This window comes from Petaurus breviceps, unplaced genomic scaffold, assembly GCF_028583685.1.
Source record: "Petaurus breviceps papuanus isolate PSGF00001 unplaced genomic scaffold, PetGlider_PUasm1.0 90701, whole genome shotgun sequence".
Taxonomy (NCBI): Eukaryota; Metazoa; Chordata; class Mammalia; order Diprotodontia; family Petauridae; genus Petaurus; species Petaurus breviceps.
In genome coordinates this window covers 7,630,289-7,645,406 of record NW_027187316.1, presented here as the reverse complement: position 1 = coordinate 7,645,406, position 15,118 = coordinate 7,630,289, and the positions used below count along the sequence as shown (strand labels likewise).

General features: G+C 44.4%; 1 long non-coding RNA gene across 2 annotated transcripts in view; it reads left to right on the top strand.

Moving 5' to 3' along the window:
- Nucleotides 1–10,439, top strand: part of LOC138144490 (uncharacterized) — a 12,332-nt gene extending 1,893 nt beyond the window's left edge. Inside the window, exons 2-3 of one of the 2 annotated variants that reach the window (XR_011163968.1) lie at nucleotides 133–809; nucleotides 10,112–10,439. This is a non-coding gene — a long non-coding RNA (uncharacterized lncRNA). Of the gene's footprint in view, nucleotides 1–132; nucleotides 810–9,065; nucleotides 9,824–10,111 lie in introns of those variants that run through there. The other variant, XR_011163969.1, reaches the window with a different exon arrangement.
- The last annotated feature ends 4,679 nt before the right edge of the window (nucleotides 10,440–15,118 follow it).

The window sequence follows — 15,118 nt, the reverse complement described above, 5'->3', positions numbered from 1 at the left end:
ACACACACACACACACACACACACACACACACACACACACACACACACATACACACACACACACACTTCAATATGCCTAAGCAATATAGGGTAAACCTTAGGAATACCAGTCAATTTTTCCTTTATTCTAAGCACCTCCTATGGGCAGAGCCCTCTGCTGGATGCTGTAGGAAGATACAGAAGAGATGGTTCTCTTTCGGCTTAGGGAAGCTCCTGTTCCAGCTAATGGATGACCTTCGGTCCCGACCCTTTGGATGCTCCTAGTCTGATGAGGGACATGAAGAAAGACCTTACCCCCAGAGAGCTTCAGGGATTATGGGGAAGATTTAGACACTGACATGTAGCAGCATGATCACTGGATAGATGGTCTGGGTTCAAATGCTGGCTCTGCTACATACTAAGCTGTGTGACTTGGGGAAAGTCACTTCCCATCTCTCTGGGTCTAGGTTTCCACAACTGTAAAATGAGGAAGCTGAACTATATGGTCTTCCAGCTCTAGAAACAAGTGTACACTGTGAGGTGAGCCTAGGAGGTTTCTGCCACACTGTAGCCAAGGAACAATGCAATTTAAATGACTTTCAGCAGGTCTTTCTGATGGCAGAATTTTGAGTTCTTTTTGAAAGGAACAGGTGTGGCAGAAGAGAACAGAGTTTGATGTGTGGGGAGGAAGGAAAGAGGTCATCCCAGCTGGAAAAGGGGACTCTGGGAGAAGCAATGGTTCAGTATAATGTCCACAGTGGGTCCTCATCTGGAAGCAGTATCCAGGCACATCCAAGAGGAACTTTCTTGCCCTCCACACCCCACATAGGGTGAGTATACCAGTGTGACCGAAAACCTTAATGCTTCATTCTGGGGTCTGGCCTTCTGCAAGTAAGTCAGGAGAGAACAGATAGTTGTTCTCAACTCACCCCCTCACTTAGTCTGAAATCATTAAACTCCACTCCACTCAAAAAGAAAAAACAACCAAAGCAATCTCAGTCTGGATAACTGGATCTTTGCAACAGCAGAAACAAGGAGCATAACATAGGAAAGAAGGGGGAACACAAGGCTACACCCCAGACCTGAGTCACAACCTGGGGTGAACAATCTTGTGTTCAATCCCTGTGACAGCTCTTAAAGCATTCAATGAAGTCAATTCAGGGTCACCATGTACTGCCCCCTGCCTCCAGGTATTCAGTCTGAAAGGTGCCCTCTCTCATCACGTCTCACACGGGGCCACTGGAGATGTTGGCACCAGAAGCACTGTTGCCTGGGGCATTAGCCACGCATGGGTAAGGCCAATGGCTTGGCAGGCTCAGCCTTTCTGGCTCCACAGAAAGTCAGGGCAAGAGGGAACAGGTGTCCACTACAACAGAAGAAACTGAGATCAGACAGTGGGAAGGAATTTCCAGCAGTGAAGGGACATAAGAATGGAATGTGATGCCTAGAAGAGAATGTTGGGTCCCCATCTCTGGTAGACACACAAGAGAGATTCTCAGAGTAGACTAGATAGAACCCTAATCCGGAGGCAGAGGGATGGGGGAGATAACCTCTTGAATTTACCTTCTAACCCTTAGCATTTGGCCTGCTCCTTAAAGGGGGACTATATTGAAAGGCCCACTTCATTGTTTACTAATTTCTCCTTACCCTCAAATATGGCTTTTCTTATCCAGCCAAGCCAGTCCATTACTTATCTTTGCATTCTCACTGAGGCCATCTTTGCCCAGAGCTCAAAACTCACTTCCACCAAGAAGTCTTCCCTAATCAATCCCTGTTCCAATTTACTTGATTCTATCCAGAGGTGGCAGAATTTTGTATTATATAGGATCAGTAGACCTGGAGTCAGGAGAGGCCTGGTTTATTCTGCCCCTAAGTATATGATCCTGAGTCATTTAACATCCTAAGAACAGAAAGAAACTTAGAGTTCTTCTAGTCCATCATTTGACAGAAGAAGAAAGTCATTTACTTGGTTAGGCAAATGCCTTAACTTCTCTGGGTCTCAGTTTCCTCATCCGAAAAACAAGGAAGTTATGATTCTATGAAACTGTGGTCCCAAGATCAATTAAAGGTGGGAAGCACTAAATTCAAGTCCAGTCTCTAACGCATACATACCAGCTGTGTGACTATGGGCAGGTCTCTTAACCTCTCAGTGGCCTCAAACAATTCTGAGGCTTTGAGTTACAGACAAGTTGACATCCATAATAAGCAGAGGGAGTTTCTGTATCCAAATATCCCTACCCCAATGAAATCATAGGTGTACACCCTGCACCTCCACCCCAGTGGTGTCCACCACACTACTCCCTCATTTCTCTGGGTCTCAGTTTCCTCACCTGGAAAATAAAGATAATAATAGCTGCACTGCCTACTTGCAAGGCTGTTTGTGAGGAAAACACTTGGTAAATTTGACATTGATAGAGAAATGTGAGTCATTGAGTTATTCTGTGGTGGGAACCACATAACAGAACCTTGTCTCTAAAGGTCAAGGGAATAAGTGTAGTGAGTGGATCTTAGTTCTTGGACTCTGCCCAAGAGCCTGTCCACCCCACCACCACCACCACCACCACCAGGCCATGCCTCACCAGCTCTGGAAGAATGAAGAGGGTTGAGAATTTCTCACTCTGACCTCCAGTGTCCTGGTTTCCCAGAACAGTGGCTTCTTTCCCCTATCTATTAAGGGTTGGACACTTCTGCAAAGCACCATCTCTGAGCATGAAAACCACCACCTAATCCAGCTGAGACCCAGTAGAAAGAATTCAATTGGTTCTGCCAATTACTAAGTGTGAGATCTTGGGTCTCTCTCAGCCTCAGTTTCCCCATCCATAAGTCTGGGAAACTTGTACTGTACCACCTCCCTCACAGGTTTATTATCAGGAAATAAATAAGTGGAGCCATCCTTCAGATGAACCTCTCATTGTAAAGATGAGGAAACTGAGGCTCAGAGAGAGGAAGTTGCCCAGAGTGATTCAAGTATTAGGTAGTAGAGCCAGAAACTGAATGCAAGGCTTCTCTCTCTAAATGCAGGCCTCATTCCACTACACCAGGCTGTCTCTCTGACTTTTGAGGACCAAATGAAATAATGGATGAAAAGCACTTTGTAAGCTATTTAGTGTTTATAAAGTATTATTGCTAAATTATGATATCTATCCTTTTGCAAAGCACTTCTTCAGAGATCAAGAATATGAAGGGCAGGAGGGGAGGCACAGCGGCCTAGAGATGGCCTCATAGTGAGCAGAGCCAAAGAGAGATGGTTAATTGGAGTTAATTGGTTAATTGACTCTGAAAAGGACTGGGGGACACTGGGAAGAGGGCCCAACTGGGGCCTCTGAGACATCATAAGAGAAAACGCACACACACAAAGACAAACAAGAGGTGCCAGGAGTCCCTCTCTTCCAGACTCAGGAGAAAATTAGTATAACACTGAAGTCACCAGTCTTAGGTAAGACACATGGACCCAGACTGACCTGGAGTTTTCTGGGGATGTGTCTGTCTAAGCTGACACAGTAAGATATTCCAGGAGGAAAGGATTGTGCAATAGGGGGATGGGGGCAGGGGGAATACTGGGGCCTAGGGATGGAAGAAAAGGACGAGGAGTCATTGAGAGGGAGAAAGGAAGGGAGAGAGGAAAGGAGGGCAAGGAAGGGAGGAGGAAAGGAAGAAGAAAGGAGAGGAAAAAGGAAAGACTCCACATTTATTGAGTGCCTACTATGTAAAGCCAAGTGTTTTACAAATATCTCATTTGATCCTCACAACTCTGAGGTAGGTGCTGTTATTATCCTCATTTTACAGTTGTGGAAATCAAGGCAGCAGGGGTTAAGTGGCTTGCCCATGGTCACACAGCTAGTATCTAAGGCCATATTTGAAGTTAGGTCTTCCTGACTCCTGGCCCAAGGATTTGGGTGAATAAAGGTTTTAGAGCTGGAAGGGACCTTGGAGAGCATCCAGTCCTTTTACAGGGGAGGAAACTGAGGACCAGGGACTAGCCCCAAGGAAAAAGGCACACTCCCTGGTCGCATCCTTTCAGGGATTCTTTTACTTATATGGCCCGAAAATCCTGTTCATCCCCGGTGGGTGGGACCTGACATCCCTGCGATCCTCCCTCCGTGTACCCTCCCCGATGTCCCCCAATCCCCCCCTCGTCGTCTAACCTCACTCCCTCTTACTGCAGCTACTCGGACTTTTAATAAGCCCCAAGAAACGTCCTGCTACAGTGGGAGGGGGGCGGATTGGGGTGGCAAGGAAAGGGGTGCGTGCCTCTCGGGCTCTGAACGCCGGCCGGCCGCGTCCTGTCATTGCCCCACTGACCGCAGCGGCAGCGTGGCGGAGGACTCTGGCCTCCCCCTTTCCCCTCCCCCCAGCCCCCAGCTTCGTCTCCGTCTCAGGAGCAGCTGACTCGCTGGCCCAGCGCCAGGGCCTGGGAGGCGAAGACAACGTGCGGCTCGGCATGTAAACTGGGGCGCGGCTTATGCTAATATTCTGGAGGCGGGGCCGGCTCCGGCACACCCCCCACCCTCCTCTCCTCCTCCTCCTCCACGGCTCATTCATAAAACCAGGCGGGCACTGCCCCCTAGCCCTGGCATCCGGTTGGTCACTGAGGCTCAGCAGCTCATTACAAACCCATCAGGATGTCTGCATCTCATCTGCATGGGAATCATTTTCTGCCCCAAGGCATAGGAATCCTATCTGCCCCAACCCCCTCACAAGCCCTTCCTCCCTCCCCAATCTCCCCCAGCTCTCGTCGCTCGCTCCTTGTTTCTTCCCCAGACTCCTCCAGTCTTTTCCCCCCAATGTCCCTTTAGCCCCCACCTTCCTTCTCCCCAATCCCTTCCCTCTGCCCGCTCCCCAGACTTTCCTTTTTCTCCTAGTGTCAAGCATTTCCCCTTTCAGCCTCGTGTCCTAGTAACCTACCCACATACAGGGAGCAGAGCCTATTGTCCAACTGGGAAGTGGAGGGGGGCGCACGGGGTAGTTGAAGGAGAGGAGTTCTTGAAGGTCAGTGTCCAAAGACCTGTCCTTAGCCTTGCACTAATCCTCCCAGAATCCTACAAGGTCAGATCTGGAAGGGACCATGGAGTTCATCTAGTCCAGGTGTTCTTAAACATGGGGTCCATAAGCTGCTTCTTTTTACAGATTCAATAACTGTTTAAATATAATCGGTTTCCTCTGTAATTCTAGTGATGCATTTATTTAATGAACTTAGAAATACTCTGAGGAGTCCATAAGACTTCATCAGCCTGCCAGAGGGGCCCATGACACAAAAGGGTTATAAACCCCTCATTTAACCCAACTCCCTCCTTCTACAGATGAAACAGGTAGGTGACTTGTCCAAGATCTCCCTCTGACTTAGGGCAGATTTAGGATGGGAACACAAGTCTCCTAACTCAGCTCGGTGCTTTTTCTGATATATCTGAACACTCTTATTCTCACTCTTTTGCCATAACCAGACTCTCACCTAACATAGTTAGGGCAGTAAAAAGCCCCATCCCCAGCCCTGGGTGGAAGACCTGTTGGTGAGAGAGGCAGGAGGGAATGGAGGAGCAAAGAGGGAGGGGCCTCTTACAAGACTCCTGCCCTCCAGGAGTCCACAGATGATACCTGTCTTTGCTTGGTTGGGTCAGGACTAGGGGAGGTGCTCCTCTGTCAGCTAAGTCATTTGCCCCCTGGCCTAGCAGTGCCCAGGGAGGGGGAGGAGGAGGCGGTGGCTCTGGCAGCTCAGAGCTCCTGGCATCAGGGAAATTGATGGGTGAGGCTAAGGTGGTGGGTGACTCCGTGACCAGCCTCACGTACAGAAACACTAGTTGTGCCCCTACTTCCATAGCCCAGTGCCCCTAAGTGAACACAATACTTGTCAGTTGTGGGCACAGTGACAGAGATAAACAGAGAAAAAGGCAAAGAGACACACAGAAACTCTCCTAGAGTATAAGCCCAAAGAAGGCAGGAACTTTTTTTCTCTCACCTTTGTAGCTCTCTTCTCCCTTCAACACTGGGACACACAATGACCCACAGAGACATCAGAACAAAAAGCCACAAGCATGCAAATATATGGACATACTATCCTGTTCACCCACACAGAGGATGCCATGCTTCTCCCAGGTATACTCCAGAACTCAGCTTCCTGGGGTTCCAGAGAGTTTCAGGGGTCATCCTTCTCCAATGCTTTGGGGGGGGGAGGGAGTGAAGGGGAATCTCTTCTAAGAGATCGTATGATCTTCCTCTGGTCAATTCAACTCAATTCAATAAGCAGTTTTTAGTGCTAGAGAACAGCCTGGGGCTGAGGATACTGAGGAAAAAAAACATAAATGGTCCCTGCCCTCAAGGAGCTTACATTCTACTGGGAAAAACAAATTATACACAGATAAGCAAATTCAAAATATAAACAAACCCAATTCAGGATGGGGGAAGCTGGGTGAGGAGAATGGAAGGGGCAGAACAAGATTGAATATGTTACCTTGCAGACTACATGGCCACCACCCAGCATATGTTAATAACTAGCATGTCCTTTATGCTTAATAATAATTGCTCCTCCAGGAAGCCCATCCTGATTAGATCAGCCTACAGGTATCTCCCTTAACCTCCCCCCTTCCTCCTTAAACTCATTTATTGTAGGTACCACTTACTGGGCACAGAGCACAGATTATCTCCTATTTGTAATTATCCTTTCTGGTCTTATCTCACCATCCAGGTTGTAAACTGAACTCAGGAACTGCTTCTGATGCATCTTTATATTTTTCCCATGGCCTCCAAGCACATAGCAAGTGCATTATAAACATTTAAGGTGAATTAAATTGATTTTAAAACCAAACTTGAATTTTAAAAGCAAGAAGCAAAATGAGGAAGGCAGAGTACTGGTCTGGGAAACAGGAGACCTGGTTGTGCCATGAATTGTTGGGTGACATTGGGCCAATCACCCACCCATCCCACCCCTGTCTACAATGGCCACAGTTGATGCCTCTGTAAACCTAGCTTTGAGGTCCTATGATTCCTGATTGACAGCTTTGACACACATCATGGAAATCCATACCTCCACTTTCCCTTTTACTTAGCCCTTTTCTCCCCTTGCCGCGTCTTCAGCCCCAAGTTTAGGCTAAGGGCGACATCTGGTGGACACTCCTAAATCTGAGTTTTCTATGGTCATGTTAACAGGAAATCAGATTTTGATTCTTTTAAACTTAAACTTCAACAAACATTTAGCTGCTTACTCTATGCAGAACGCTGCAGTAGGCACTGAGTACATACAGAGTTTAGACAAAGCATGATCCCTGCCTTCATTGATCTTATAGTTCAGTAGAATACCACATACAGAGATATAACCATAATACAAAACTAAAATATATAAAACATATGTTAAAAATCACAAGAGAGAATTTTTCTTAAGTGGGACAGGAGGGAGAGAAAGGATGGGAGGGAGCAGTAATCAATAAAGGCTTCATAGAGGAGATAGCACTTATACTAGCCTTAAAAATAGCATTTCAATAGGCTGAGTTGAGAACACAATGGATCAGAGAGGAGCCAGAGAAGACCTCAGAGATCATCTAGAACCATACTCATTTTATGGATTGGGAAACAGAACTAGAGAGAGTCAATGACTTGTCCAAGGTCACACTTGAAGAACTGAGATTTGAAACTCAGACCCTGTGATGCCACATTTAGCATTCTTTCCATGTATGGGTCCAGTCCTAACAAATACAACCATCTAAAAATAGAAGGGCTACTTTCTGAGGTAGTAAGTTTCCCATCACTAGAAGTGTCCATGCACCTGTCTGGGATATTATATAGGAGATTCATGCATGAAGTAGGGGTTTAACTAAATGAATAGAAAGAAAATACAAATGCAGGCTGCTTTAATATTCAATATTACATGTAAAACCTAGGACTACCAAGAACTCATATGTGGGCCCCCACCCGATACTCAGTCTCTATTCTCTCAAAAAAACATAATTCACAAGAATTCATCAAAATATTTAATTTTACTACTCATACAAGGAACAAAATTAATTCAAGCAAAGACATTTGAAAATGTATCATAGTCATACTGTAGCAACAGAATATTTTCCCCATAAACGTAGGACACACTTTCTCATAAATACACAAGCCATCAGTGGGAAGTGGAGATGCTCCTAGGGAATACATGTAGAAAGGCACACGTGTAAGAATCACACATGCCCAGGGTGCATAAAAATGGATGGATATGCATACATTAGCAGCAATACATAGGTGAAAAAAACAAGTGTTAATTGAGATTGAAGAGTGGGGATACCTTGACTGAGAGGGAAGAGAAGGTGAAGTAGCAGAAGGAAAAGATGCAAAGAATGACAAGGGGGAAGAGATACAGGGCTGCTGCATGAGACCAGAGTTAAAAAAAACAAAAAAAGGAGGCTTCTTGAATCTGGAGAGACAGCTGCTGAGTGGATTAGATTGAACTCTACAAAGGGAGTAGAGTTGGGAGGGCTTGCTCACCCAAATCCTGGAACTAGCAGGGTTCCTTCTTTCAGGTTAAAAGGTCAAGTTAGCATAATGCTTTGATATTTCAAAGATGTATGGTTTCACCTGCATAGGTACCCATCCACTTGCACTGCCACTGACAAGGATTGTAACCACTCTACAACTTAAGAGGTCATCTTTGAGAATTGCTATAGTCCCTAAATTCATCACCCTGGGGCCAAGATCCTGATGGTTCTGTACAAACTTTGCTAGGCTGATCTTCATGCACTAGAAACACAGTGTTTAAAACTTACAAAGCTTTTTACATTGTTGCTGCTCAATCATTTCAATCGTGTCCAACTCTTCATGACCACATTTGGGGTTTTCTCGGCAAAGATATTGGAATGGTTTGCCATTTCCTTCTCCAGCTCATTTCATAGATGAGGAAACTGAGGCAAACAGGGTGAAGTGACTTGCCCAGGATCACACAGCTAGGAAGTGTCTGAAGCCAGAGTATCTAAGGCTAGATTTGCATTCAGGTCTTCCAGACTCCAGGTCCTGCACTCTATCCACTGTGCCACCTAACTGCCCCATGTAATATATTTTTACATACATTACCTCATTTGATACAACCATCTTGTGAAGTAAATAGTATCTCCTCTTTACAGGTAAAGAAACTTACCTCTCTTACTTCAGAGAAGGAAAGTAACTTGCCTATGGTCACACAGCAAAAAGTATCAAAGAGGATTCAAATCCAGTTTTCCAAGTACTTTTCTTACTGGGATGAGAAAGGAAGGCATCAACTAAAGAATTTCAATGCCACTCTGGGAAGGAGACTTTTAACGTACTGCTAACTATGCTGAACTGAAAGACAAAGACCTGTGTTCTTGGCCTAGGTCTTCCATTAACTATAGCATTAACTATTAAGCTATTAACTATGAACTTGGCCTTCACAAGTCACTTCCTGGGCCTCAGTTTCCTCAACTGCACAAGGTCAGATTAGATCTCCAAGGCTTATTCCAGCTTTAATATTCTAGGATTTCCAAGACAATTCCAAAAGATTCAGGTTGGAAAATGCTATCCAAACCCAGAGAAAAACTATGGAGTCTGAATGCAGATGGAAGCATGTTATTTTCACTTTTTTTTGTTGGTTTTTTTTCTGGCTTTTTCCTTTTGTTTCTGTTTCTTTTTTCACATGACTAATGTGGAAACATGTTTCCGTGATTGTACATGTATAACCTATATCAGATTGCTTGCTCTGTCTTGAGGGGGAGGGAGAGAAGAGAGGGAGGGAGAAAAAATTGGCTCTCAAAATCTTATAAAAATGAATGTTGAAAATTATCATTATATGTAATTGGAAAAAATAAAATACTATTTACAAAAAAAAAAAGAGAAAAAAACATATATTGCCTATTGCCTGATTGAACTCTGACCAACCCAATCAACCAAAGTGCTTCAAAGAGCAGTGATGAAGCTGTTTCTTGCCTCCTGTTAGAAAGATGAAAGATTCAGCGTGCTGAAACCAACATGACCAACAGGGAAATCTGTTTTCCTGACTTTTGGATATTTAATATTGTTAATGTAATGTTAAATGTTAATTTTTGCATATTTGTTAGAAGGGTTTTGTTTTTCTTTGGGGGGTGCTAAGTGAGGGAAGTGAGGGGGAGAAAAGATAAATTCTTGTTAATTAAAAAAAATTTTTTTAATATTCTAGGATTATATGATGCAGCCCTCTCTGGCACTCCCCACAAGGAAAGTGCCTCACTCCTGAGGGAAGAGCAAGTGGCCAATCTGCCCCAGTGAGACAACTGGTGGTCCTTCTACCACCACCACCACCACTCCCTACTTCTGGGAAAGAACACCCAAAAGAAATCTCTCTTATTTTTAAAGGCCACAAGGAGGAAGAAAATGTTCGTCCTCTCTGCCATTACTGATCTGGCTCCCCTCTAAGTCACTCAAAGTATACGCCCTACCCCAGGTTTCAAAAGGGGAGTGGGCAGTGCCTAGTCTTGAGTAAAATCATAGACTTGAGAGTTTAAAAAGACCTTAGAGATCATCTTTTACACATGAGGAAACCAAGGCATGGAGAGGGAAATAAAGGTAATTTGCCTAATATTTCTTAGGTCCTAAATGTCAAGAGGGGAGGCTTTGAACCCTGGTCCTGACCCCAAATCCAGTACTCTTCTCATACCATGCAGAGAGCTGGGGATACTTCCTTGAGAGGGAATCTTAGTCAAATAACTTAATTTTCTAGGACCTTAGTTTCTTTAATTGTAAAAGAATAGGGGTGAGGGGGAGGAGGAGGAAGCTAGATTCAATTATCCTGGTAAGGTAGAAGGTAGAACAATAGCTCTGGAGAGAATCTTGGTTTAAATCCCACCTGTGTGACCTTGGGAAAGTTACCTCCCCTCCATGGGCCTCAGTTTCATCATCTGTAAAATGAGGGACTAGAGGTCCTCAAATGTACCTTGCTCTAGTTCTATGAGCAGTCATCTTTAATGTCTTTTTTGAGCTCTATGATGCTCAACGTCTAACCTAATCAGAGAGAGATGTACTAGAGAAACATGTGACAAGGAAGGTGGAGTGAGGAACCTGTTTTATTTGCCCATCCTGGGACAGGCAGGGAACAGCAGGAGTCTGAGCCCCCAAGTGCTTCTGGGGAGTGGGGCAGAGGGCATGGCTCATGGGGAGGGAGGCCAACAGAGAGCTTAACCCCACTGGGATGCAGGCGCCATAATGAGGGTCAGGAGGGCCAGCTAAGCCCCTGGGAAATCCTAGGCTTAGAGGAGAGGGAAGGAGGAGGCAACTGATGGGGCAGAAATCAAGGGGGTTGCACATGTACGAAAATATTTATAGTAGTTCTTTTTGTGGTGGCAAAGAACGAGAGACTAAGGGGTGCCCATCAATTGCAGAGCAGCTGAACAAAGTTCGGTATATAAATAAAACAGATTACTGTTGAGCCATCAGAAATGACAAAAGGGAGAATGTTAAAGGAACCTGGGAAGACTTGGACCCACTGATACAGAGCGAAGAATTCTCTGCATTCTGCAGACTACAGAACCAAGAGAGAAATTTATGCTGTAGCAATAACATTGTAAGGACAACAAACTTTGAAAGACTTAAAATCAAAGCAGTGACCAACCAACCATCTCTCTGGGGGATCTGTGACAACAATGCATGCTACTCACCTTCTGAAAGAGAGAGATTGGACTCAGAGTGTAGTTTTGGGGGGTTTTTTATATTTTTAATCATGGTCAACATGGAAATTTGTTTTACTTAACTACATAATGGTTACAAGGGTTTTTTCCTTTTTTTTTTTTCTTTTGAAGGAGTTGGGGGAGAGGAGGAAAAGGGAAAGAAAGAAAATGAAAACATGTTAACTGAAAAAAATTTAAAAAAGAAATCAAGGGTGCTGAAGTTGGCCCCTACCCCAGCCCAGCTGCTACCCCAGGAGAACCCCACATTTCAGTTCCCTCTCTACCCACATAACAGACCTAAGCTATCTACAGCTGTCTCTTCTGTGATGATCTCTTAGTTTTTCTCCCCTCTTCCTCCATTATGAGCTAGATTCTTCAGGGTAAACAGATCTCACCCTACTGACCAGACAGAAAGGGATAAGACTTGCAACTGACCTGTTGAGAAAGGAAGCTGAGTACCATCCCCACCCCTCAGAACATCAGATTGTACAGGCCAGAGGCTCCAAGGGCTCAGGCCACTTCTATTTCTTACCTATACTCCCTACTACCACAGTGTCTCTCCCACAACAAAAAGACATCTGTCCCATTACCGTCATGAGAAGCCCCCACCCCCACCTCCATGCCAGAAATGCCTAACCACCAGGAAGGGTACTCCCAGAACTTCAAAAAGCAGGTCTGGCCGTGGGATATGACAGCCCCCCTAAAAAAATAAAATAAAAACTAATTAGATCTTGGGCTGCAATTAAGAGAAATTTTCCCAGGAGTATGGTGATGAGACTCCTTCTAGAAGTCTGTCCTAGTCAGGTTTACTGGTATTACTGTGTTCCCTCCTGGACAACACAGTTCAGGAAAGACATTGATAAATTTGGTGAGTACCCAGAGAGCAGCAACCAGGATTGTGAGAAAGGGTCTCAAGTTCGGGCTCTATGAAGACCAGGTGAAGGACATGGGGATGCTTAGTATAAAGAAGAGAAGAATGGGGAAAGGTGGGAAATAATAGCTTTCTTCAAATATCTGAAGGGCTTTCACTTATTCCACTTGGACCTGAAGGGTAAGAACCAGGAGCCATGGGCAAAGGTGGCAGGAAAAAAACCTTCTCCCGGTTAGAGCCATCCTAAAGAGAAAGGGGGCTGTCTTGGGTATTAACCAACCCTCCACAAACCACCTCAATTAGCTGAGACTGAATGACCACTTGCAGGGTATATCAGAGCAGGGTTTCCTTTTAGGTATGACTTGGACTGGATGGCTGTTGAGGTTCCTTCCACCTCTTTCTCCATGATTCTGGGAGTGCTGGTCTAACCTGGAAGCTGAGGGTGTGGGGCTAGGTGGGAGGGCCAACTGGCCACGGTGGGAAAGGGCTACGTGCTGGCTCCCAGGGAGACCCCAGCTTATTAAGACAAGCTGCTTCTCCCTAAGGCCTCAATAATCTCTCCTGGCAGCAGGCTCATTTACAGCTGTGGAATGTAATACTCCTAACAACAAAGGCAGTGTAGAGTGGGGGGTGGGAGAGACAGCAGGCTGTTAATCCTTTTTTGAGGAGAAGGAGGGGTTCTGCCATCCCCAATATTACAGGTGATTATCTTCAGGGAACCATGGGTTGGATCCAAGAAAGAGGTTACCAGCTGGGGAGGTGGAATCAAGTCCTCAGAGCTGTCTCCAGCCCTCATGGAGAAGGCCAGCCCACAGGGCAAGCAGGTCCAGAGAGTTAGGGTACTACTGCTTTCCTCTTCTTCCTCGTCCTCCTCCCCCAGAAAGATAGAATAAGACAGGCTTCCTCCTGTGTCTCCCAGGCAAAGTTCCCATTTCCTCCTAAAGGATTCTAAGCTTTAGAGCTTGAAGGGACCTTGGAGGCCATCTAGTTTAACCCAAGGCCCAGAGAAGTTAAGTCATGTGCCCAAAGTTAGTGGCAGTAAGTAGCTAGGATGGGATTTGAACTCATGTTCTCCAACTCCAGATCCAGTGCTCTCTTCACTGTACTATTCTGCCTCCCAGAAACTGAGGCTTTGGGCCTTATGATACCAAGTCAAGTGCCAAGGGAAGGAAGGCTGCAGGGTCTAACTTATTACTCACTCATTTGCTCATTCATTCATTCGTTCAACAAACCTTCATCAAACATTTACTGAGCAGGAAACCAAGATATAACATAAGCCTGGCTCTCAGGGAGCCAACAGGAAGCTAAAAAATATGATACAAGAAAGAGTGAGTTAAGCATATTTAGGGAGAGATTTAGTCACATTTGAAGAGGAAGAAATCACTTGAGAGGAAGAAAGAAATCAGGAAAATCCTCATGGAGGCAAAACCTGGGTTGGTTTTCAAAGGAGGTGTCCATCCAGACAAAGACACAGAGATGAGAGAGGGGAAGGTGAGAACTAGGGTCCCATCTGTCTATTCTCACACAATCTTTGTGTGCTTTTTGTGGGGTCACTTTTAGTTTTATTGATATGTTTTATTTTTATATTATATATGTAATATACATAAATTATGTATTACATACATATATACCTATATATATACATAGATATTTTACTTATTATATTACATACATTTACAGATTACTCTCACTTCTTGAAGTCTGTTAAAACAAAGTAAAAAAACCAGTTAAACAAAACCAAGAACACAGTGACCCCACATGAAAGTGCATGTAACATTTTATACCTGTAGCACCCCTACCCCTCTATTCTTTTCAATTAACAGAAACTCATTTACTCTGTCACCCTCACTGAAAACAAAAAGGAAAAAAAAACTAATTTTTGCAATAAATACACATAGTCAAACAAAACAAATACCCCCCAATGGCAGTACATAAAAACATATATGTCTCATTCCACACCCCAAACACCTCTCCTCTCTGTAATGACTACATACTTTCATTATCAGTCCTCTCTAATCAAAAATGGTTCTTATTGCATAAAGTGTTCTACTGGTTTTGCTCATTCGTTCTTCGCTAGTTTATAAAAAATTGTTCACTTTTATATGATATAGTATAAATTATTCTTCTTAGACCTGCTGACTTTGCTCTATATAATTTCACATAAATCTTTCTAAGTCATTTTGAAATCATCTCTTTCCTCATTTCTTACACCACAATAGTATTCTATCATATTCAAATACCACAACTCATTCAACCATTCAACTGCAGAGCACCCTCATGGTTTCCAGGTTTTTGTCACCACAAAAGAGTTGCTATAAATACTTCTGTACATAGAGGATTTTTCCCTCATTGATAGCGCTCTCTTGGGTATTGAGCTAGCAGTGGTCTAGCTGGGTCAAAGGGCATGCACTGTTTAGTAACTACCTGTGTATAATTCCACACTGCTCTCCAGAATGGTTGTGCCCATTCACAGTTCTTCCAACATTTGTGCCTGTTTTCTCACAGCTCCTCCAACATTAATCATTTTCCTTTTTTAAATTTTGTTTTCATTTTTACCGCTCTGATGGATGTGAGATGGAATCTCAGAATTGCTTTAATTTGCATTTCTCCAATCCGTAATGATTTGGAACATTTTTTCACATGCCTTGGTTTT